General features: G+C 47.7%; 1 protein-coding gene and 1 long non-coding RNA gene across 29 annotated transcripts in view; one reads left to right on the top strand and one right to left on the bottom strand.

Annotated features, from left to right (window-relative positions):
• Positions 1–22825, bottom strand: part of MSI2 (musashi RNA binding protein 2) — an 833820-nt gene that overhangs the window by 777126 nt on the left and 33869 nt on the right. The gene's annotated exons all lie outside the window — the stretch shown is intronic.
• LOC143824593 (uncharacterized) lies at positions 12019–13124 on the top strand. Its single transcript, XR_013226805.1, has 3 exons — positions 12019–12156; positions 12495–12821; positions 13040–13124. It is a non-coding gene; the product is annotated as an uncharacterized LOC143824593 (long non-coding RNA).

A 22825-nucleotide genomic window follows, 5' to 3' on the forward strand; every position in this document is an offset into this window, starting at 1 on the left:
ATGTGGCTAAGTGGAACCAGTCCAGATCTGGATGCCACACCGGACCCTGCTGTAGTAGGTCCAGTACCAAGGGAAGATGAAGAGGATCCAACACCACCATCTGCAGAATCGTGGAGAACCAGGGTCTCCTTGGCCAGATGGGGGCAGAATATCCCTTCTGCTCCTATGTGCCCATAATTTTGTTAGAAGGCTCAGAAGAATTGGAATAGGAGGGAAGGCTTACAGGAGTCCCTGTGACCAGGGTGTGAGCAGGACATCTGTTGCTTCTGCTTCCAGTTGGAAGAACCTTGAGAAGAGCCTTGGTACCTAGTGATTTTCTTGAGATGCGAAGAGGTCCACTGTTGGAATCCCAAATCTGTCCATGATCTTCTGAAATAGTGACCTCTTCAGCGACCATTCCACCTCCAAAGAGAGCCAGCTTGGTGTAGTGGTTAGGAATGTGGACTTCTAATCTGGCAAGCTGGGTTTGATTCTACGCTCCTCCACATGCAGCCAGCTGGGTTACCCTGGGCTCACCACAGCACTGATAAAGCTGTTCTGACCAAGCAGTAATATCAGGGCTCTCTCAGTCTCACCTACCTCACAGAGTGTCTGTTGTGGGGAGAGGAAAGGGAAGGCGAATGTAAGCCAGTTTGAGACTCCTTCAGGTAGAGAAAAGTGGCATATAAGAACCAACTCTTCTTCAAAACAGTTGTTCTGCTCAACCAATCTGCCTGCTGGTTTTCTATCCCTCCTATATGCTCTTCTGGAAGTTGACAACAAACCCGAATTTTTGTAGTTTTTGGGCCACTATGCCCATGTTGACCACTGCTGCTTCCAGTGTCGGAGATCTCACCAATAAGTTGTCCAAATAAGGGTAGACATATATATTTTAGGTTCCTCAAGATGACTATCAGATTTATGATGACCTCTGAAAAAACTCAGGGCCAAGGATGGCCCAAAGGGGAGCAACCGGAACTGAATGTGACGTTCCCCCATGCAGAATCTGATATGAATGATTTATGAGCATATGAAAATAAGCTTCTTCAAGATCCAGTGAAGTGTGATATTATCCTGCTTGTAAGGCAGCATGTATGGACAGGAAAGTCTCCATCCTCAACCTTTTGGATTTGTTTGAACAATTGAGACGTTTCAGATCAAGTATGGCCCTACAATCATTCTTTTTCAGGACAGTGAAGAATATGAAATAGACGCCTTGCCCCCGTTCCTGATCCTCTCTGGCCCTGATGTGAAGGAGATGAGATGTGGCCTGTAATGTCCTTTGATACTTCTCCAGACAGTTGCTCAGAGGGGATTGAATTAATAATGTTGGTGTAGGGTATTCAAATTTGATGGAATAGCCGCTACTGAGCACTTTGATGGCCCATCTGTCCAAATTCTGCTGGACTACACTTGTCGGAACCGATGCAGTCGTCCCCCCAACCAGATCTCCAGCATAGACAGTCTTTAGACCGCTTGGTGCTTCAATCGGTCTAATCTGAACACTGGTTCTTGTAGAAATGATTGTTGTAGCCTCCTCTACAAAAGGATTGTCTGGAATGAACCCAGGCCTGCCTTCTATCCTGTCTGTTTTTGGAGAAAGATCTACTCCCTTGAAAGGAATAATTGGAATAAGGCCAATGGTCATTTTTTCTGATGAACTTTGGCATAGCCTGCTTTTTTTCGTTTAGTCAGTATGTTATTGAGGGACTCCCTGAAAAGCTTCTCCCCATGGAACGGGTATGCTGTGACAATACTTAGACCTGACATCGGCTTGCCAGACCCTAAGCCAAAGCACTCTTTTTGCCACCAAAGAAGAAGTGATACTGTGCACGTTGAAGAGTGCCAAGTCCAGAGTAGCATCACCAGCAAAGGAGACTCCTTGTAAAATCCTGTTTGCACCCTCCAGGAGGCGCTTGTCTTTGTCTCCAAGTAGCTGGACCATTTTCCTTGCCCACCTTCTTATCAATGGCATCCTTAACTGAACCTTCACTATTCTCAGACAGAATGTGCCTGTAGTCAAGTCAAGTCAGATTTTATTGCATGTAGCCATAGGCCATTACAATACAAAAGGAAAATATAAAAGGATTTAAAACATTTCAAATCAGTAATAAAAAAGCAAATAAGAGAATGTGCAATCTCAGACAACAATCACTTAACATCATAAAAACATTTCCAGAAGGTGCCTGTAATGGCACCACTGCAGCATCCACGATTGCTACTTGCAAAAACTGTTCAGCATAATCTGGTAAAGTATAAGAAGGGAACTGTTTATTTGTCATAGGCTTGACCCATTCTTTTCTAAATTGACTTTCAAAATAATCAGGAAGGGGAAAAATTCTGAGAGGAGTCTTCAGGAGGGAAGAACTAAGATCTCCCTTTAGGCTGCTTTGGCTTACTGAGGCCCTCCTCAGGATCACACAAAAGATTAGGCTTCAAATCCAAGGCAGCCAGAGATGTATCTAATCCTCCATCTTAAAGTACATTTTGGAGGATTCAGGAAGCTCAATGTCCACTTACAGCTCCTCATCCATGAGGAACTCCATCTCAGTAGAATTAGATTCTGTCAGAGGAATGCTGATCCTTTCCTATCAGGCAGCAGACCCCTCAAGACAATAAGTCTGGTCTACACACTTCGGCCTCCACACCTCTCATCAAGGAATCCCCAATTACCAGTACCCGTTTCTTTGTACTCTTGGAAGCAGACCCAAAACTCTCACCTGTGAGGGCCTGTGAAGTGTTTCCTGAGCTTCGTGGGGTCAGCAGGGGAGAACCTGTGGGGGCCTGTGACTTTTTTCCTAGTCTACGTTGCGGCTTGCTCTTCATGGGAGCACATGCACATGCTCCTGTATTCCTGAATCAACCCCTTCAGGCAGATCTTGAAACCAATTGCTGAACATCAGTGGAGCAGACCTTCCCTTTTAAATTGTAAAACAATTGTTAAAATCATTGAAAACCAAGTCTAACAGCAGCTGTCCAGTCATGAATCAACCATGTCTCTCCAGAAATTTCCTCCTTGGTAGTTTCTGATAGGGGCCTTTCTGATGGGGTGGGGCAGTAGATGTTCTCAGTTTACTGGACCCGACCAAAAGCTTGATGGAAGAGCTCAATTTTACAGGTCCTGCAGACCTGTGTCAGCTCCAAGAGGGCCTGGATCTCCTCCGGGAGTTAATTCAACCATGTAGGGGCCAGGACATAGAAAGTCCTGGCCCTGGTTGAGGCCTAACACCACATTCAGGAAGATCTTCAAAGAACTACCTAGCCACCAAATAATGAGATCCTGAACTAGATTGCCTGCCATTTCACTGCATGTAAAAATCTAATAACAGTGGCTTCCAAGTATACATAAACATGTCAAACTAGATAAAAACATGGACCACATAGCTGCCCAGGCAAAGTATTTGTGAGCCTTTTTACAACCTTGTAGCTTCACAAATGAAGCTGCCCTTAGCCAAGACAGGCATGGAGATGTCTGCACAACAACCTCAGTGTCCTTTGATGGGACCCCTAAGGCTCTCTTTTTGAATAATGATTTTAAAAGCCGAAAGAAACAAACAAGGCCATCCAGTCCAACCCCTGCTCTACGCAGGATCAGCCCTAAGCATTCTAAAGCATCCAAGAAAAGAGTGTATCCAACGTTTGCTTGAAGACTGCCAGTGAGGGGGAGCTCACCACCTCCTTAGGCAGCCTATTCCACTGCTGAACTACTCTGACTGAAATTTTTTTCAAATCAAGCCTATATCATTGTACTTGTAGTTTAAACCCATTACTGCATGTCCTCTCCTCTGCAGCCAACAGAAACAGCATCCTGCCCTCCTCCAAGTGACAACCTTTCAAATACTTAAAGAGGGCTATCTTGTCCCCTCTCAACCTCCTTTTCTCCAGGCTGAACATTCCCAAGTCCCTCAACCTATCTTCATAGGGCTTGGTCCCTTGGCCCCAGATCATCTTCGTCGCTCTCCTCTGTACCCTTTCAATTTTATCTACGTCCTTCTTGAAGTGAGGCCTCCAGAACTGCACACAGTACTCCAGGTGTGGTCTGACCAGTGCCGTATACAATGGGACTATGACATCTTGTGATTTTGATGTGATGCCTCTGTTGATACAGCCCAAAATGGCATTTGCCTTTTTTACCGCTGCATCACACTGCCTGCTCATGTTTAGTTTACAATCCACAAGTACCCCAAGGTCTCGTTCACATACAGTGCTACCTAGAAGCGTATCCCCCATCCAGTAGGCATGCTTTTCATTTTTCTGACCCAGATGCAGAACTTTACACTTATCTTTATTAAATTGCATCTTGTTCTCATTTGCCCATTTTTCCATTGTGTTCAGATCTCGTTGAACTCTGTCTCTATCTTCCGGAGTATTTGCCAGTCCTCCCAATTTGGTGTCATCTGCAAACTTGATGAGTAGTCCCTCCACCCCCTCATCTAGATCATTAATAAATATGTTAAAAAGTACCGGGCCAAGCACCGAGCCCTGAGGTACCCCGCTACTCACCTCTCTCCAGTCTGATGAAACACCATTGACAACAACTCTTTGAGTGCGGTTCTCTAACCAATTCCCTATCCACCTGACTATCTGAAAATCCAGATTGCAGTCCTTCAATTTATCCATCAGAACATCATGGGGAACCTTGTCAAAAGCTTTACTAAAATCCAAGTAAATGACATCAACCGAATTTCCCCGATCCAGCAAACCTGTTACTTGGTCAAAAAAGGAAACCAGGTTGGTCTGGCAGGACCTGTTGGAGACAAATCCATGCTGACTTCCTTGGATCACCAAATTGTCCTCCAGATGTTTGCAGATCGCTCCCTTTAATATCTGCTCCATTATCTTCCCCGCAACAGAGGTCAGACTCACTGGTCTGTAGTTTCCCGGGTCATCCTTCCTCCCTTTTTTGAAGATCGGAATAACATTTGCTCTCTTCCAGTCCTCCGGGACATCTCCAGTCCTTAAAGAGTTCCGAAGATGATGGACAAGGGCTGTGCAAGTTCTCTGGAAATTTCTTTGAGTACTCTCGGGTGCATTTCATCCGGACCAGGGGATTTGAACTCATCCAGTGCAGCTAAATGCCTCTCGACAACCTCTCTATCCATGTTAACCTGCCACCCAGACACTGTCCCTTGGCTTTGGCCATCTCTAGATGTGCCTAAACCATTTGACCTGTGGGAAAAAACAGATGTAAAATAGGCACTAAGCCTTTCAGCTTTCTCTGCATCTTCCGTTAGAGTTTGTCCATCCGCACCCAACAGTGGGCCTATTGCCTCCTTTACTTTACGTTTGCTCCTCACATAACTGAAAAATCTTTTCTTGTTACAATGGGCTTCCCTGGCCAATCTTAGCTCACTCCCAGCTTTGGCCTTTCTGATGATTGATCTACAGTGCCTAGTAACCTGTAGGTACTCTTCTTTAGAGCTCTGTCCTTCCCTCCATTTCCTGAACATTTTCCTTTTCTTTCTTAGTTCCTCTTGAAGTTCTCTGTTCATCCAAATAGGCTTCTTAGAGCTCCTGCAGTGTTTTCGTCTTTCTGGGATAGTCATTGATTGAGCATGCAATAGCTCCTGTTTGAGTAGCGCCCACCCTTCACATGCTCCCTTCCCGCATTCTCGTCCATGGTATGACACTCATAATGTCTCTGAGTTTATTAAAGTTTGCCCTACGAAAATCCAACATCCGCGTCTGGCTACAAGCTTCCTTGGCTCCCCATCTCAAAAGGAATTCTATGAGGACATGGTCACTTCCCCCTAGGGTCCCCACCTCCTTCACCTCATCCACCAACTCTTGCCTTTTGTGATAAATGATTTAAACTAATCGGGAAAATGTCATAAATAGATCTGAAAATAAACAAGTGATACTACTTACACATACCATAACACACCAAGATTCAAGGGCCAACTCTTATATTTGAAGCAGGTAGCCTCCATTTCAGACTCAATTTTACATTTCAGACTGCTGTTGAACTTGTGCAATGTGCCATCTTCATTAATGCTATATGCAAATTATGTTTACTGCAAGATGTGACTAAAAACTGCACTAAATAAGCTGAAGTTCTCTCTCTCTCTCTCAGACACAGCCTACAAATATACAGCATCCACACACAAGAGCCAAGATTTGTACAGAGTACAAATCAGAATATCTCCAGGATTTGCACGGCTTATCTAGGGTTATTTTTCAACTTTGGGCTTCAAACATTTCTTGCATTCAAGAGCCCAGCCTGCAAACTATGAGAAAAAACAACCAAATACCAACCCCAGAGCAGGCAATTCAGTTCCTGCAATGCCTGCCAATACCCGGGAGAGTGACAGCAAGCACAGTTTTCATGTCTCCAGTACTTCTCAGCCGGCATCACAACTGTTGCAAAAGCAAAACTTGAAATCAGAATGTCGTTTCTTCTGCGGAAGGTCTTCCCTCTTACAAAAAAAATTTTCCCACATACTTGAGGCCCACAGAAAGAATTTTCCAAACTGAACAGGTCAGCCCCTGCCCACCTAAAGCTCCATCTCAGATCCCCATAAAATGAACAAGTATACCAATGGACCAAAAATGGTCCTGGTCATTTTTAACAGGTGGAGCCAAATATAAAGAGAAAGTGAGTTGTCCCTTTACATGAGACATCAAGAATGCAGTCCAGCAGGAGAGCTTAATAACACCTCCAAACTCAGCAAGGTCAAGGGTATTATGGGCCCAATCGGAAAACACGGGCACTGCAGAATGGAACAAATACAACTCTCTTGGCTCAGCCAGCCCCAGAGTTGAACCTGAAAGACATTATGTAACATAAGCATACCCCTGATACAGCAAGGTAGTCACTTTCTCGAAAAAGTTAAGGTTGGTCTGACATGTTCTTGAGAAACCTGTGCTCAATCTTAGAAATCACAGCTCTCTGTTCTAGCTGCTCAAGGACCGAGTGTTCAATGATTTGTTCCAAAATTTTGCCAGCTACAGATGTCAAGCTGATAGGTCGGTAGTTACCCAGATTCTCCTTTTTCCCTTTCTTGAAGATTTCCCACCTCCAATCATCTGGCAGCTCACCTGTTCTACAAGAAGTGTCAAAAATAATGGACAGAAGGTCAGAGATGACATCTACAAGTTCTTTTAGTACCCTTGAATGCAATTCATCTGGCTCAGAAGACTTTGTTTCATTTAAAGAAACTAAGCATTTATGGACAACTAGGTGACGAGCACATTTCAGCTCGCCCGTGGAGACTTATGGATCCAATTGGATTCCTGAATGCTCTGCAGGACCCAATGCCTCCCGGCACTTCTCTAGATGGACTGGTCAGCGACTGGCATGACAGAATGCTGGCAGCCATTGATGAGATAGCTCCCAAACGCTCTCTCCGCCCCCGGTTCAAGCGGGCTCTGTGGTATACGGAGGAGCTCCGCTAGAAGAAACGGGAACTGAGACTGCTAGAGCAAGTTTGGAGGAAGACTCGCAACGACGAATCGAGAGCATCTTATAGAATGCAGTTAAGAGCCTATGAGATGGCGGTGAATCAGTGAAACGAAACTTTTACTCGACTAGTATCGCGTCTGCGCACTCACGCCTGGCAATATTATTTAGGATAGAACGATCATTCACCGCCCTCGATGAAGGGCACCAAAATAATAGCCAATTGGACATTAGGTGTGAGGCATTTGCGAGTCACTTCGCATATAAAATCTCGAGGCTTCGCAATGACCTTCCTTGAACTTTAGACACAGAAAGTGAACTAGAAAGTGAAGTGAACACTTCAAATGACTCTCACAAACTGAAGTGGGCAGAATGCTAGCAGAAACGAAGCCAACCACTTGCCCACTAGACCTATGCTCATCACGGCTCCTAAAAATAACAGACAGAAGAATTGGAGCCCCCCTCCGGGAAATAATTAACCTCTCCCTCTCAACAGAACAGGCAGTGGTACGCCCGTTACTAGAACGGTGGAATAGTGCGAAGAACAGTATTGGAGGTGGTCTGTTCACCTTTGCCTCCACCCTAGTAGTTTGAGAGATGGGGCAGAAGTTAGAAGGTGTTCGAGCGTGGTCATTTCTCAAGCCCCTTCTATTGTCCAGCCTCCTCCCACCGCTGTCTCTGCCTCTTCCCCTTATTATTGGGATCCCTAACCCGCTTTGATCCCCTTTTGATGTTGTTGTGCCCTTAGTTCCGCTCGGAGATTGGGAGCTATCCGTGCTTAATGTTGGTTTCTACCTGGGTTATCAACTGGTTGAGTTCTAGGGGTTTTTTTTTTTGTTTTGTTTTCTTTTTACGCTGGTTTTGATTTTTATTTGGTTGCTTTGGTCCTGGCAAGTTTGTTTTTTTCAGTTTCAGGTGGATTGATTTGAGTGTGTGTGTGTGGTAAAATTCAGGATTCCAGAGGGATGGCCCCGATCATCTTACTGCATCTCAGGGTTACCCAGTCTGGAGTTGGTTTGATTGCTAGTACATTTTATTTGCTCCCATTCAGTTTGGGTAGAGGGGGAGGGCACCTTTTTGGTTGGATTTCAATAAATTGAGTAAGTGGTACATGTGGGACTGTGGTAATTGCGTTTGAGTTATTATTTAATTGTGTATGGGGGTTGTGATTGGGTACAGTGCTTTCCTTCTCATATCTCTTCTTTCTCCTTGTTAATTTGGCTTTCTTCCCACCCTCCCTCTTCTTCCCACTCTTTTTTGTTATTGGAAAAGTCCTTTTTTTATTTCTCAGCTACTCCCTTCCATACACCTCTCTTGCTTTGTTGTTAGGCTGGTTCTTACTTTCTCTCTCTTTTCTATCTTTTTCAGTCTTTCTATTCCCTCTTCCTTGTTGTTAGGCAGATTTTCTCTCTTCTTTGTTTTTGGGCACACAACCCCCCCCCCACGCGCGCTGTTTTCACTCCTTTCTCGGACCTGCATTATTGTTGCTCTTCTATTTCTCCGTTGCTATATTCCCACTTTAATTTATAACTGTTAGGGTTACTGCTTAATTTTTTCTTTTTTTGGAGAGCCTCCGTTCCTGCAGTCTGTTTAACCCCACAATTTGTTCAATCCGATCAGCTCCTCTCAGTCAATTTCTATAGTCAATTAATTTTTTCTTCCCCAATTAATTTCAACAGGTCCCAATTTCCCCAATCAGTTTTTATAAGTTAATTAGTCTTTTTCCCCCCCAATTACATTATTAAACTTTTCCTGACCTCTAGGGGGGACTTCTGCAACTCGCTCTACACAGGTCTACCCCTCATTCTTGATCCGGAAACTACAATTGGTGCAGAATGCTGCGGCCAGGATTCTCACTAAAACATCATGGAGATCCCACATCTGGCCGGCACTCCAACAACTTGGCTGGCTCCCAGTTGAATTCCGGATTAAGCTTAAGGTTCTGGTAATCACCTTTAAGGCCATACGCAGTTCGGGCCATGTATCTGAGAGACCGCCTCCCTGCCTATACCCCCAAAAGCTCCACCACCTCCAACTGGCTGCGGATGCCTTGCCCCAGAGAAGCACGTTGGACCTCAACAAGGGCCAGAGCCTGGTGGCTCCCTGAGATCAGAGCCCTGCCCGAACTTCCAGTTTCGCAGAGCCTGCAAGAGGAAGCTCTTCCACCAGGCATTTGCTAGAGGCCGACCGACTCAGAACACCCGCTGGTCCTCCCAGACACCACCCCATGACTGAAAGAATTAACCTCCCAATGTTACTGTTAATTGTTATTGGGTCTGTAATCTTTTTGATGCTTTATTGAAAGTTGTTTTGATGTTAGAGTCTGTATAACGTTTCCATGTAAGTTATATAATTTTCAGTGTAAACCGCCCAGAGCTGCAAAGAAATGGGTGGTGTAGAAATCTTAATTAATTAATTAATAGATGTTATTGTTATTACAACGTTATTATTACAAATGGAGTTACCTGTTTTGTTCTTGTTTCATTTAAACTGCCCTAAGCCTTCGGGGTGGCCAGTATATAAATACAATAATAAATAAAATAAATAAAAGAGCAGATTATCAGCAATTAGCCCATTGATAGTTTCCATTCATACTAAATTAGATCAGCAGGCAACGGGCAAGGGAAGTGGAAGGGCAGAAATATAGCTGGGGAGGAGAAAAACACCACCTTTCAAAAGCAATATCACAAGACTGATGAGTTTAATTCAATGACACTCACTTTGCAAATATTTGACATGTTCCACTTTCTAGGCAAATGCATGGTTCTCTCAGAATTCTGAATACTTTCATCATTATTTTGGGAACAGAATAAAACAGTTTCATAGAATAATAGAGTTGTAAGGGTCATCTAGTCCAACCCCCTGCACTACGCAGGACACTCACATCCCTATCGCTCATCTACTGTAACTTGCCACCCCTTTGACTTCACAGAATCAGCCTCTCCGTCAGATGGCTATCCAGCCTCTGTTTAAACATTTCTAAAGAGGGAGAACCCACCACCTCCCGAGGAACCCTGTTCCACTGAGAAACCGCTCTGTCAGGAACTTCTTCCGGAGGTTTAGATGGAATTTCTTTTGAATTAATTTCATCCCATTCGTTCTGGTCTGTCCCTCTGGGGCAAGAGAGAACAATTCTGCTCCATTACTGGCTCCACGAGAGCCAGCTTGGTGTAGTGTTTAGGAGTCCGGCCACCACCACCTCCTCCTCCATGGGAGCTGTTCTTGCCCACACCATACCGCTAGCTCCTATACCAGGCACACATCATCCTCCTCCTCCAGTGCCCACCTCCACCCCACGTAGGCGCGCTGGCGGCAGTTCAGCTTCTGCAGCTCGCCCTCCTCATCCTGCATTTCACCCTGCATGGCTGTGCCTCCACCTGCTTACCGGTTTGCTTACCACCTCCACTGGTTACCGGTTTGCTTCCAGATCAAGTTCAGGGTTTTGGATTTGACCTTTAAGGTTAAATGTGGCTTGGACCCTACCTATCTGAGGTACCACTTATCTGCTTATGCCCCCTGTAGGGCTCTCCACTCTGCAGGCATGAATTTGCTGGTTGTCCCTGGCCCTTGGGACATTTGCCTGGCCTTGACCAGGGCCAGCGTCTTTTCAGTCCAGTCCCCAACCTGGTGGAATGAGCTCCTGGAAGAGCTAAGGGCCCTGACGGAGCATCACTGGGTTCCACAGGGCCTGTAAGATGGTGCTCTTCTGGAAGGCGTTTGGTTGAGACCAGAGTGATGACCAGAGTTACAAAACTGTGGATCCTGCCATACCTTTTTACTTGTTCAATGATTCAGCCCCCCAGGTTAACATCACCTAGGATCATCTGTATGGCTGGAACAGCAGGGCTGGTTTTTAGAAGTGTTCAATTCCAGAGGCCTCTCAGCAGAGAGCTAAAGAAACTTCTCTGCTTGAGAACTTGGAGAACTATTGCCACTCAGAAGAGATATTATAGACAACACTGAGCCAAATAGATCTGGCTAGATACAACACTGCTTTCATATGCAATTGAATTAATTACAACTGCAACAAGAATCTTGCAATTTAACATTGCTAACAATGGGACCAGATTGTTCTGGCAACCTCTCTTTCAGCCTTTGTGAACCTAGTACACACCTTATATAACACCCAGCATTTTTTTTGCAAAGAAGAAGAGTTGGTTCTTATATACCACTTTTCTCTACCAGGAGTCTCAAGATGGCTTACAATTGCCTTCCCTTTCCTCTCCCCTGTGAGGGAGGTGAGGCTGAGAGAACCCTGATATTACTGCTCGGTCAGAGCAGCTTTATCAGTGCTGTGGCAAAGCCAAGGTCACCCAGCTGGCAGGGAATCAAACCCGGCATGCCAGATTAGAAGTCCGGACTCCTAAACACTACACCAAGCTGGCTCTCGTGGAGCCAGTAATGACAGAGCTTGTCTACAGCTCACCCACTGCAACTCTCCTAACAGGCTCCCTAGAAAGCCCATGGCCCCTAGCACACAGTGAAATTGCTTCTTCAACTAAAGCCATTTCAGATTGCTCTGTTTCTTTAAAGGCAAACACTCTTTTTTGCCATTCCCTTGATTACTGAAGTTTAGAGAAAGTGATGTTGCCGAGGTCCCTGGATGATATTGAATCACAATAGCAATAAACATCAGAGTGAGTTGCTGCAGCAACTTGCTCCCAAGCCTCTGCTCCAGCTGCATCTGCATCTCTCTCCACACATTCGAACACACCCCCTTCAGTAAAATTCTGAGACAGGGAAGGATGCAGGGATTATTTAAGGGCTTTATTTAGCAGGTAAAAAACCCTCAAATTCTGAGTTCCATATTATTATATACTGTAGTTACATTTGTTCTATCATCTTTAACCCGCTCCTAGCAGAGTGGATTAAATAATCGGTTAAGGGCCCCGAGGGTGGGCCCTGTCCATGATGAGGAAGGGTGCCCATAGGCCCCTTCCCCCGGACTGACACTCGGAAGGCGCAAAGTGCCTGCCGATTGGGCCCTCCGAGTGTCAGTCTGCCGGCAAGGGACCAACCGCGAGCCGCACATAGCACGGCTCATGATTGGTCCCTTGCCGCCGGACTGACGCGCCTCCCGGTCTGCCCCCTCCCCACGCCACCATTTTCTTCCTAGCCGTTGAGACGCCAGGTCGCCGCCTGCCCACGTGGCAAAGAGCACCCGCCGGCGGCCCCAGCTGAGAATACCGTGCCTCCAACGCCCCAACCCGATTCCGCCAACCCACCCGAGCATGCGCCACCAACACCGGCCAAGCTGATGCTGCCTTCCCCCGTGGATGCGGCCCCGCACCAGCGTGCCCCGCACCAGCACCAGCCAACGCCTGCGGCCGCCCTACAGCAGCACCCACCCCAACGGCCACCCCACCGACTGGTCGCAAGAGATGCAGTGCCTGCAACGCCGCCAGCAGCCCCGGCCCCAGAACAATGACCCCCTACACCTGAGGTAGGTCCCACGACGGCAGGAGACCTAGAGGACCCGGCAGACGCTGGGGCAGCCACACGGGCCCGACGATCCCTGGCCGCAGGTGCGCGGCCTGGCCGACAAAATGTCGCACAGCCACCCCGCCCAACTCCATATGCTCCCTAGCGCCCGCTGTATTTATAGTGCAGCGGGCTTAGTTTCTAGTGTATTAATAATTTGTTTGCTCCCTTTCTTTTCAGTGGAAGCCCAAAACAGCTTACATTATTCTTCCTTCCTCCAGCTTCACATCACTCCCGTGATGGTAGGTAGGTCAGGCTAAGCATGTAATACTGGCTCAAGGTGACTGACAAGCTTCCAATAATAAAGGAGGGATTCAAACCTGAGCCTCTTAAGCCCAACTCTTTCACTGCTACACCACACTTCCTTTTGCAAAATGCAATTTGCTTTCAAGATATAGGTGTCAACATATGGGGAAGTACAATACACTAGAGTGACCAGGTAGGATAGACTAGAGAAGGAAATCTAACTGGAAAACCACAGACAGAGGTGATAGAGAGGCAGAAAGAACCATGAGGGTCCATTCAATGCCTTGCCTACACTTCATTGGCCTTCAACAATTTCTCTTGAGTTCCAAAGGTATCAAGAACTATGACAGTTAGGATTTTGCTTTCCCAAAGGACATGGAAAGCCAACAAAACTAATTCAATTATATCACAAAAATTCTCAGAATGGCAATACCTGCTGGAAATGGCCAAAGTGATTTGTGTTGGGAACCAACATAGCAATGTAAATAAATATATAGTCAATACAATACTGCAGGATTAATACAAAGGTATAAACACACATGAAGTGTCAAGAATAGATAGGGCAGAAAATGTAACAGAATGGGGCAGCCAAGATCTCTTACTTCAGACCACCTGTCCAGTAATAGATATAGTACACTGTACTCTATAATGTCCCTTAATTAAGTATTCCATCTTGCAACCCTTAACATTAAGGTACATTTTTAAAAGGAACTATTTTCATTTCTCATCTTCCAGCTACAACGCTCTGTTGCTGAGAGGCCAAGAAGCCAGCTATAGACACAGCTAATGCATCAAATGAATGCTCTGGAGACTGAAAAATATATTACAACCTACAAACAATTCCAAAGGCATCTTTACATAAAGAGATCTTCCTGAGGCAGGGAAACAAAACACACAGAAAGATTCAAGGATAGTATGCTTTAGGATGCTTAGGGCTGATCCTGCGTAGAGCAGGGGGTTGGACTAGATGGCCTGCATGGCCCCTTCCAACTCTATGGTTCTAGGATTCTATGATTCCAAAAGAATATAAAGTTGTGCAACTATGTATGAAAAATTCAGCATCCCAATTTGAATTTAACATTAAACACATTTGCCTAAACTTCCTTGTAAAGGTAAAGGTAAAGGTATCCCCTGTGCAAGCACCGAGTCATGTCTGACCCTTGGAGTGACGCCCTCCAGCGTTTTCTTGGCAGACTCAATACGGGGTGGTTTGCCAGTGCCTTCCCCAGTCATGACCGTTTACCCCCCAGCAAGCTGGGTACTCATTTGACCGACCTCGGAAGGATGGAAGGCTGAATCAACCTTGAGCCGGCTGCTGGGATCGAACTCCCAGCCTCATGGGCAAAGCTTTCAGACGGCTGCCTTACCACTCTGCGCCACAAGAGGCTCTTCAACTTCCTTGAGGGTCACTCAAATTCTGGGGTTCTCCTCCAGAATTTGGAGAAATATTCATAGGTTCACCAGCTGCCCATCCATATCTCAGAAAATAGAGACTGTGTCCGGTATCTATACAAATCACTTGGCTCCTTGTTAATGGACATGTCCACTTTGCATTTATACTCCAGCCTTACCTGGAGACTTTTTTGTCTGTCCTAAATCCACTGCCCATCAGCTTCATTGGATGACCTCGAGTATTTTGTAAGAAGGGGAAAAATTCCCTCTCTCCATCCTACACATAATTTTATATGCCTCTATCATGCCCCCCCCAGTTATCTCTGTTCTAAACTGATAAGTCACAAACTCTCCAGTCTTTCCTCCCAGAGAAGGGGCTCCAGCTCCCTTACCATCTCAGCTGCCCTCCCTCTTCCATGCTTTTTCCAGCTCTGCATCGTCCTTCTGAAACACAACGACCAAAAAGGCTGCACTAGAGATCGATATAGAGGCATTACAATATTGGCTCTTTTATCCTCAGTCCCTTTCCAAATGATCCCTAACAGAGAGCTTGCCTTTTTCATCTCTGTAGCACACTGGGCTGATACTTAAATTGAGCTATTCACTACGATCAAGATCTTTTTTCCTCTCAGCCTCAGCAAGTTTAGACCCCATTAGACTATACTTTTTGTCCCAATGTGCATCACTTTACACTTACCAGCACTAAACTTCATTTGTCACTTTGTCACCCAGTTTGCAAAGATTCTCCTGAAGCTCTTCCCAGTCATCCTTGGTTTTCACCGCTCTGAATAGTTATGTGTCATCTACAAACTGGCCACTACACTACTTACCCAGGGCTCCATATCCACCCCAATACCAATCCTTGTGGGACTCAATGCTTACTTCCTTCCATTGTGAGAAATGTCCATTAATTTCTCCTCTCTGCTTCATTTAGCCCATTTTTAATCCATAAGAAAACCGGTCTTATCCTGTGACTGAAGTTTACTCGGCAGACTTTGTTGGGATGCTGCGTGAAAAGGTGCTGTGCCTTCTGAAACAGTGTTTGGGGGGAGGGAGTGCTCCCCTGCTCTCACCATCATGACATTTCACTAGCTTACGACTGTTATAGCTTTTGCATTTAGAAATACTTGGCAACTAACCACATCTGCCCTTATGCGTCAGTAGTAGAGGACATGCCTGGCCACATACAAGGTCTCAGGTTCAATCCCTGGCATTTTTGTTTAAACAGTGGTACTCAACCTTCCTAATGCCGTGACCCTTTAATACAGTTCCTCATGTTGTGGTGACCCCCAACCATAAAATTATGCAAGTGCTCTTTTAGATAAATTAAACCAAAACTGACCAATGGCGTGAAGATCCATTGTTCATGATTGCATATAAACTGTTTTTTCCCCGGGGTTTCTCCTTTAAGTTTTGCCTTTTGTCCTGCCGAGCTGCGCCGCCACCTGGAGCGCCTGGCGGGAGACTGCGCTGCGCTGGAGGCACTGCTGGAGCGGCTGGCAGCCAAGCGCGGGCGCCTGCAGGAGGAGCAGCAACAGTGACAGTGCCCCCCCAGCTGTTCACCTTGCCGAAACCCCTGTGAAAGGGGTCCCAACCCCCAAGTTGAGAACCACTGGTTTAAAAGATCTTAGCAACAACGGGTGCAAGGAAAGCCTTTTCTCTCTGCCAGGACTCCTGGAGATCCGCTACCAATCAGAATACAAATTTAGTGAAGCTAGCTTATTACCTCCTGGAGGGCACCGTGCTCTGCTAACACCAATTTGTTGTTAATCCCTAGTCCTAAAAATATTTGCCTGGTCTCAGACAGGGCCTTTTCAGTCCTGGCTCCAACCTAGTGAAATGGGATGCCAGTTGAAATCCAGTCCCTGACAAAACTGTCAAAATTCTGCAGGGCCTGAGAAACAGCATTCTTCCACCAGGCTTATGGCTGAGGCCATGACTGCCTGAAAACTATATGAGCCTCCTTCCTATCCATTGATTTCCCCCTCCCTATTTAAGACCATCCCAGTCCAGTTTGCCTCGCAAAGGGCACTTATGGGGAGAAGGGTACTGATTTTAACTATGTTTTTATTATTGTACCTCACTCCAAGAAATAAAATAAATCATTAACCTAGGAAGGCCAGTTTTGCTTATTCTGACTTGGAGCAGAGCTCCAGGGTCTCAGGCAGAACAGACAGCCTGGAGTTAGATGGCCCAATGGCCAGACTAAGTTGCAAACCTTTGGAAAGTAACCTCAGGAGAAAGCCAAACAGACTGGAAATCTGCAAATGGGGACCTGAGCCAAGAAGAGTCATCCAAGGCCACCCAGGAAGGCCAAAGCAAGACGGGATTTCCCCCAAGATCTCCTGTGTCCTTCTGAAGCCTGCCAAAGGGCCCTCTGCAGAGTGTCTCACTTCCGCCCTCTGGCTGCCCCAAGTTAGATTTAAAACAGACCAAAACAAGAAGCAGTATTGCTTAAAATGCCAAGGGATATTAAAATAGCAAATGAGATATAAATGCATTTTATGAGCTGTTCGTAGTCAAAAGGGTTGGTTTTATCATTTTGTCATCTCCCCCCACCCCCACCCTCCCTCGAGCAAATGTACATTAAAAACATTTTTACAAGGCTACTGAGAATTGATTTGGACAGCAGACACACATACACCAAGTGCAAGCTAAAAAACACACAGTGCTTCAGGTCCAGTTATTCCCATTTGTAAAGTCTTTTTCCACATATGTATTTCCTGGGGGGATGAAGAGGGGGGAGGGAGGGAGGGGGGAGGGAGCTTAGTCCCACAAAGGAGCATGAAATAAATTGCTTTAGCGAAGGTTAATGATATTCTGTCACCGTGGTAAAAGACTCAATTACAAAACCTTCAGAAGAGGTCCCAAGGAAGTCATCTGCCTGAAGTGACAGAGGTTTAAACAGGGAAAAACTATGAAAAAGGCTAAAGTGTTCCCCAAACAAGGAGGGCAAGAACAGAAAGAAACTGACGGGGGGGGGGGGAGGAGACCAAAGATTGGAAGGTTAAGAATAGAACCCAGCAATTTGAGATTATTTTTAAAGGGGGAGAAGGTAAGAAATCAGACAGAAAAACTATAAATCAGCAGGTCTCTCAGTTCTCTATAACCTCAGGAAAAATGATTGCCCAGGGAGATCGGGACTAATTTTAGTACCTGATTTATTATGTAGGAAGAAACTGGAGTTAGGCAAAACTGTTTCTAATGGGCTGATCTAGACCGGGCTCCAGGAAGATTCCAACCCAAAGAACCAAAAAAAAAAAAAAAAAAACAGCTGCTAGCAAGAATAGCTCAGCCAAGATACATACATCACCAGACTTTTAAATACCCAGCCCTTGGCCACACTGAGAGATCCAAAAGAGAACTGGACATACCACTTGAAGTCCTTATAGAACAGACCACAAAGTCATCTAATTCAACACTCTATCTGAAGCAGCTGGCCCAGTGGCACCACCATTCCCACCACCACCTGGCACTGAAAAGCATGTGGCCTCAGTGGGGGCACTACTCAACTGGGAACTGGCATCCAGCTGCAGAGATGGAGGTTCTGTTGACCCACTGCCATTCAGAGTACTGGGCTTAGGTAGAACAAGAGTCCAATTTGAGAGAAGGTAACTTTATGTGCTCTTAAAGCATCAGAGGAGTCCTGCTGTTTCAAACCAGTAGTCCTTCCATTCCAGTAGTAGACAACCAGACATGGACCAGTGTCTTGTTCAACAGGACCAGTGAACAAGACATGGAGGCCAAGGCCTTCCAGGGATGGTCCTTCCTATTCTGACTGATTGAGTGGGTTTCCTTCAGTCACTATGGAGTTCATAAATCTGTCTAATCCCATTTCCAAGCCACATATGTTTGTGGTCATGACTGCAGCTCCCAGTAGCAAATTCCAGTTTAATCACCCAATCTATCCTGAACCTATTGCCATCAACTTCATTGGGTGTCCCCAACTTGAAAAAAACTCTCTCAAACCATTTTTCCCACCCATGTGTATCCTCAAGTCTGATTAACTTTCAAGGAGGATTACAGATCAGTGACATTAGCTGCCAGTGTGTCAAAGAAGACCAAACAAGGCCACAAGAAAGTTGAAATCTCACAGGGCTGTGCAAATATTGGCTTGGTTTAATAACCAAGTCCATTGTTTGTGGGGCTGCTCCCAACCAATTTCTTCCTTTTTCCACTGAATCCTGTAGCACACACAGAAAAGGTGAGGGATGACCAATGCTATCCACAAGGAGAGCTACACTCTTTCAGGCCTGCTGATGTCAATGAGCGTAGGGTGGCATGGGAAGGTTGGCCCTGCTGCCCAAGGTGCTTGCTGCTCCTCATCACTGCTGCCTGCAACTAAAGCCCAACAGCCAGGGGAAACAGAATGGGCAGGCAGAAAGGTGGCTTCTCTTCTCCTTGGGCTGTTGCAAGAGATGTCACAATTACAGCCAAACTAGGATGGCACTTTTCACAAGACCAGGATCAGGAAAAAAAGACTAGGAGATAACCAGATCTGCTTTTGGCTTTGTTTGTTTGTTTGTTTTTTAAGTTTCTCTTTCCACTGCTCTGCTAAGCTTCACTTTTGGTGTTCTTCCTAGCCTACATTCCATTTTTAGGCCCGGACAAAACCTGGCAACATGGCAGGAGTGAGAGACATAGCTCAGGATAGCAATAGCTCTCATGAAAGCAAAGGTTGGCAACTCCTCAACTAAGCTATAGGCTTTCTTCATATGTACCATACTTTTTGTACATGTACTGGGGAGCATTGTACAGCAATTAAGACCCTGAAGTAGGATCAGGGAGACCTAGGTTCAAATTCCTACTGTGTCATGGAAGCCTGCTGGGTAATATGGGATCAGTCACCTAGACTCAGTTTTGCTGACCTGGCATGAGGATAAAATGAAGGAAGGAAGAATGCTGCAAACCACCCTGAGTCCACTTGAACAACAGCATCATGAGAATGTTCTCAATAAACCAACCATACAAACCTTCCCTTGCAGCAATGCGAAGCTGCAAAGCCTAGAAACCACTGAACATTAACCTGCCTTATGCTACCCCTCTTACAGCAAGATTGTCTCCTGAGTCTTTAAAATTAAACTTAAAGGTTGAGCAGCAGAAGAATACTGTCGGGAACCCGCTTGCTAACTGAAAAAACAGGGTGCCCCTTTGAAGAAAACGTCACGCCAGGCCTGGTGAACGATACAACAGGAACAAGCTTTATTTCAGCAACGTGGAGTCCGCTGGTATGGAGTAAGAGCTTCCACCGAACTCCAGGTGGAAGCTCCCTTTTATACAAAACCCACCTCCTTAGGCTGTATTGCCCCACCCAGTACTTGCGGAGGGAACATGCTGATACAATCATGACTCATGCACATATGCGAGGTTTTCCGGGGTTCCTGATGGCCCATTTTCCTGGAACAAAGGGCCATCTCCGGGCCCTTGTCAAAAGGTGGAGGGGGACATTGAGGTTCTTTAGCGGCCATTGCCACCTCAACGATCGGGTGGGGCGCCCAGCTGCCGGCTTGCCTATGATCACCATGCCCTACCTCCGTGATCGCGGGCGCCTCTGATGGCGGGGTTCGGTCCGGTTCCCAAGCCACCAAGGACCGAACCACGACATTCTGCCCCCCCAAAGGTCCATTCTCCAACCCCCCGGGACGGCCAGGATACCGCTTGTGGAAACGTTCAGTGAGTCGGGGCGCAAGGACGTCCGCTGCCCAGACCCATTCCCGGTCCCCCAAAGCGAAGTCCTTCCATTCCACGAGGTACTGCAACTTCCCCCTGTGGAGTCTAGAGTCCAGGATATCCGCCACCTCGTGGTGCTCCCCCCCCGGCAGGACCTCGGGCGCTGGCGGGGAAAACACGGGGTGCCAAACGTCACCGTCCGGAGTTTTTTTTAGAAGGCTCACGTGAAAGACGGGATGGATGTGCCGGAGGTTCTTGGGGAGCTTGAGCTTGACCGAAACTTCGTTGATCGGGGCCAAGACCTCGAAAGGCCCCAAAAACCGAGGGCCTAGCTTCTTGCTGGGCAAATTCAACCGTAGGTTCCGGGTGGAAAGGTAAACTCGATCCCCCGGTCGGATCTCCTCAGCTGGTCGTCTCTTCCGGTCGGCGTCCTCTTTCTGCGCTGCCTTGACTTTGTGGAGCTGCTCCTGCAGCGACTTCCAGCAGCTCCCGGCACGCTTCCCCCACTCGCGAAGGTCGGCCGATTCCCGGGCGGGGACCTCTCCAAGCTCCGGGAAGTGTCTCAGGTCTGTCCCGTAGACGACGGCAAAAGGCGACATCTCCGTGCTGCTGTGGTCTGCGTTGTTGTACGCGAACTCGGCCAGGGGGAGCAGGGGCACCCAGGTGTCTTGATGATAGGAACCGAAACACCGCAAGTACTGCTCCAGTACTTGATTAACCCGCTCGGTCTGCCCGTCCGTCTGGGGGTGGTAAGCGGAGCTCAGCCCTTGCTCGATGTCTAACAGGCGCAGGAAAGCTTGCCAGAACCGGGACACGAATTGTGAGCCCCGATCGGAAATCACCTTGTCCGGCAGCCCGTGCAGTCGGAACACGTGATCCAGGAACATCCGAGCCAACTGTGAAGCACTGGGGACACTGGCGCAAGGAATGAAATGGGCCTGTTTGGAAAATAGATCTACCACCACCCAGATCACCGTTTTCCCCTTGCTGGGAGGCAAGTCTGTTATAAAGTCCATGGAGATCACTGACCACGGCCGGGTCGGGACCTCGAGCGGGTGCAGCAGACCTTTCGGCTTGCCAACCCCCGGCTTGCAGGTCAGGCAGACAGGACAACCACTGACGTAAGCTTTTGTGTCCCGCCGCAGACTGGGCCACCAAAACCGCCGCCGGGCCAACTTCCAGGATTTTACGAAACCGAAGTGCCCGGCGGTCTTAGCATCGTGGCAGAGGCTGAGGGCTTCCCGTCGTAGCCCTTCCGGGACGTAGACAGCCTCCCCCCTCCGCCAGAGACCGGAGTCCAAAATCAAAGAGTCCCGGAGCTCAGCCAGCTCCTCGTCTGTCCCGTAGGCTGCCACTAGGCGGTCTCGGAGCGGGGCGGTCGCCGGGTCGGGCTCCCACTCCTCCCTGGCCCGACGCCTAGTGACGACCCCCCGTCCCAGCTGCTCCTCACCAAACACGGACCTGGTGCAGGGAGCGTACCCCTCCCCATAATGCGGCAGACGGGAGAGGGCGTCCGCGAGGAAATTCTCTTTGCCGGGGATGTGACCAAGCTTGAAATTGTACCGCGAAAAGAACTCCGCCCACCTCATCTGCTTGGCGTTCAGGGATCGCGGTTGCCGGAGCGCCTCCAGATTCTTGTGATCTGTCCAGACCTCGAACGGCTCCTCTGTTTCCTCCAGCCAATGCCGCCATTCGGTGAGGGCGAACTTAATCGCAAACGCCTCCTTCTCCCAGGTAGACCAGTTCCGCTCCGTTTCGGCGAATTTTCGTGAGAGGTAGGCCGCCGGCCTCAGCTGTCCCGCCTTGTCTCGCTGCAGGAGAACCGCCCCGGCTGCTGCGTCGCTGGCGTCGACTTGTACCACCATCGGCTGGGTTGGGTCGACGTGCAGTAGCGTGGGCTCAGACGCGAAAGCTTGCTTGAGGGCCAGGAACGCTGCCTCCGATTTCTCATTCCAGCCGAGCGCTGCGCTGGGCCGCGTGGCGCGAGGACCTCTCCCCTTGGTACCTAGCAAGTCCGTGAGGGGAGCCACTACGGAGGAGTATCTGGGGATGAAGCCTCTAAAAAAGTTAGCAAACCCCAGGAAGCTTTGTAGCTGTTTCCGGGTGCGGGGCCTTTCCCAGGCCAGCACCGCCTGCACCTTCTCGGGGTCCATAGCTATGCCCTGGGCTGAGATGCGGTAGCCCAAATAGTCCAGGGAGGGACGGTGGAATTCGCACTTAGCCAGCTTCACGTATAGGTGGTTTGCCAGCAGGCGCTTTAACACCTCCCTCACCAGGGTCACGTGCTCTTGGGGATCTTGGCTGTAGATCAGGACGTCATCCAAATAAACAACCACCCCCTGAAACAGAAGGTCCTGCAACACCTCATTAATTAGACTCATGAAAACCCCAGGTGCCCCGCTTAAACCGAACGGCATCACTTTAAATTCGAATTGTCCCAATTGACAGTTAAACGCTGTTTTCCACTCATCCCCCTCCCGGATGCGTACCCGGTAGTACGCCTCCCTTAGGTCCAGCTTAGTGAACAGAGTCCCTTTGCCCAGCCGGGCCAGCAAATCCGGGATCAGCGGGAGGGGGTAAGCGTTCCCCGCTGCGATGGCGTTGAGGCCCCGGTAGTCCTGGCACAGCCGTCGGGACCCATCCTTTTTCCGGACGAAC

Source organism: Paroedura picta, chromosome 15 (assembly GCF_049243985.1).
Source record: "Paroedura picta isolate Pp20150507F chromosome 15, Ppicta_v3.0, whole genome shotgun sequence".
Taxonomy (NCBI): domain Eukaryota; kingdom Metazoa; phylum Chordata; class Lepidosauria; order Squamata; family Gekkonidae; genus Paroedura; species Paroedura picta.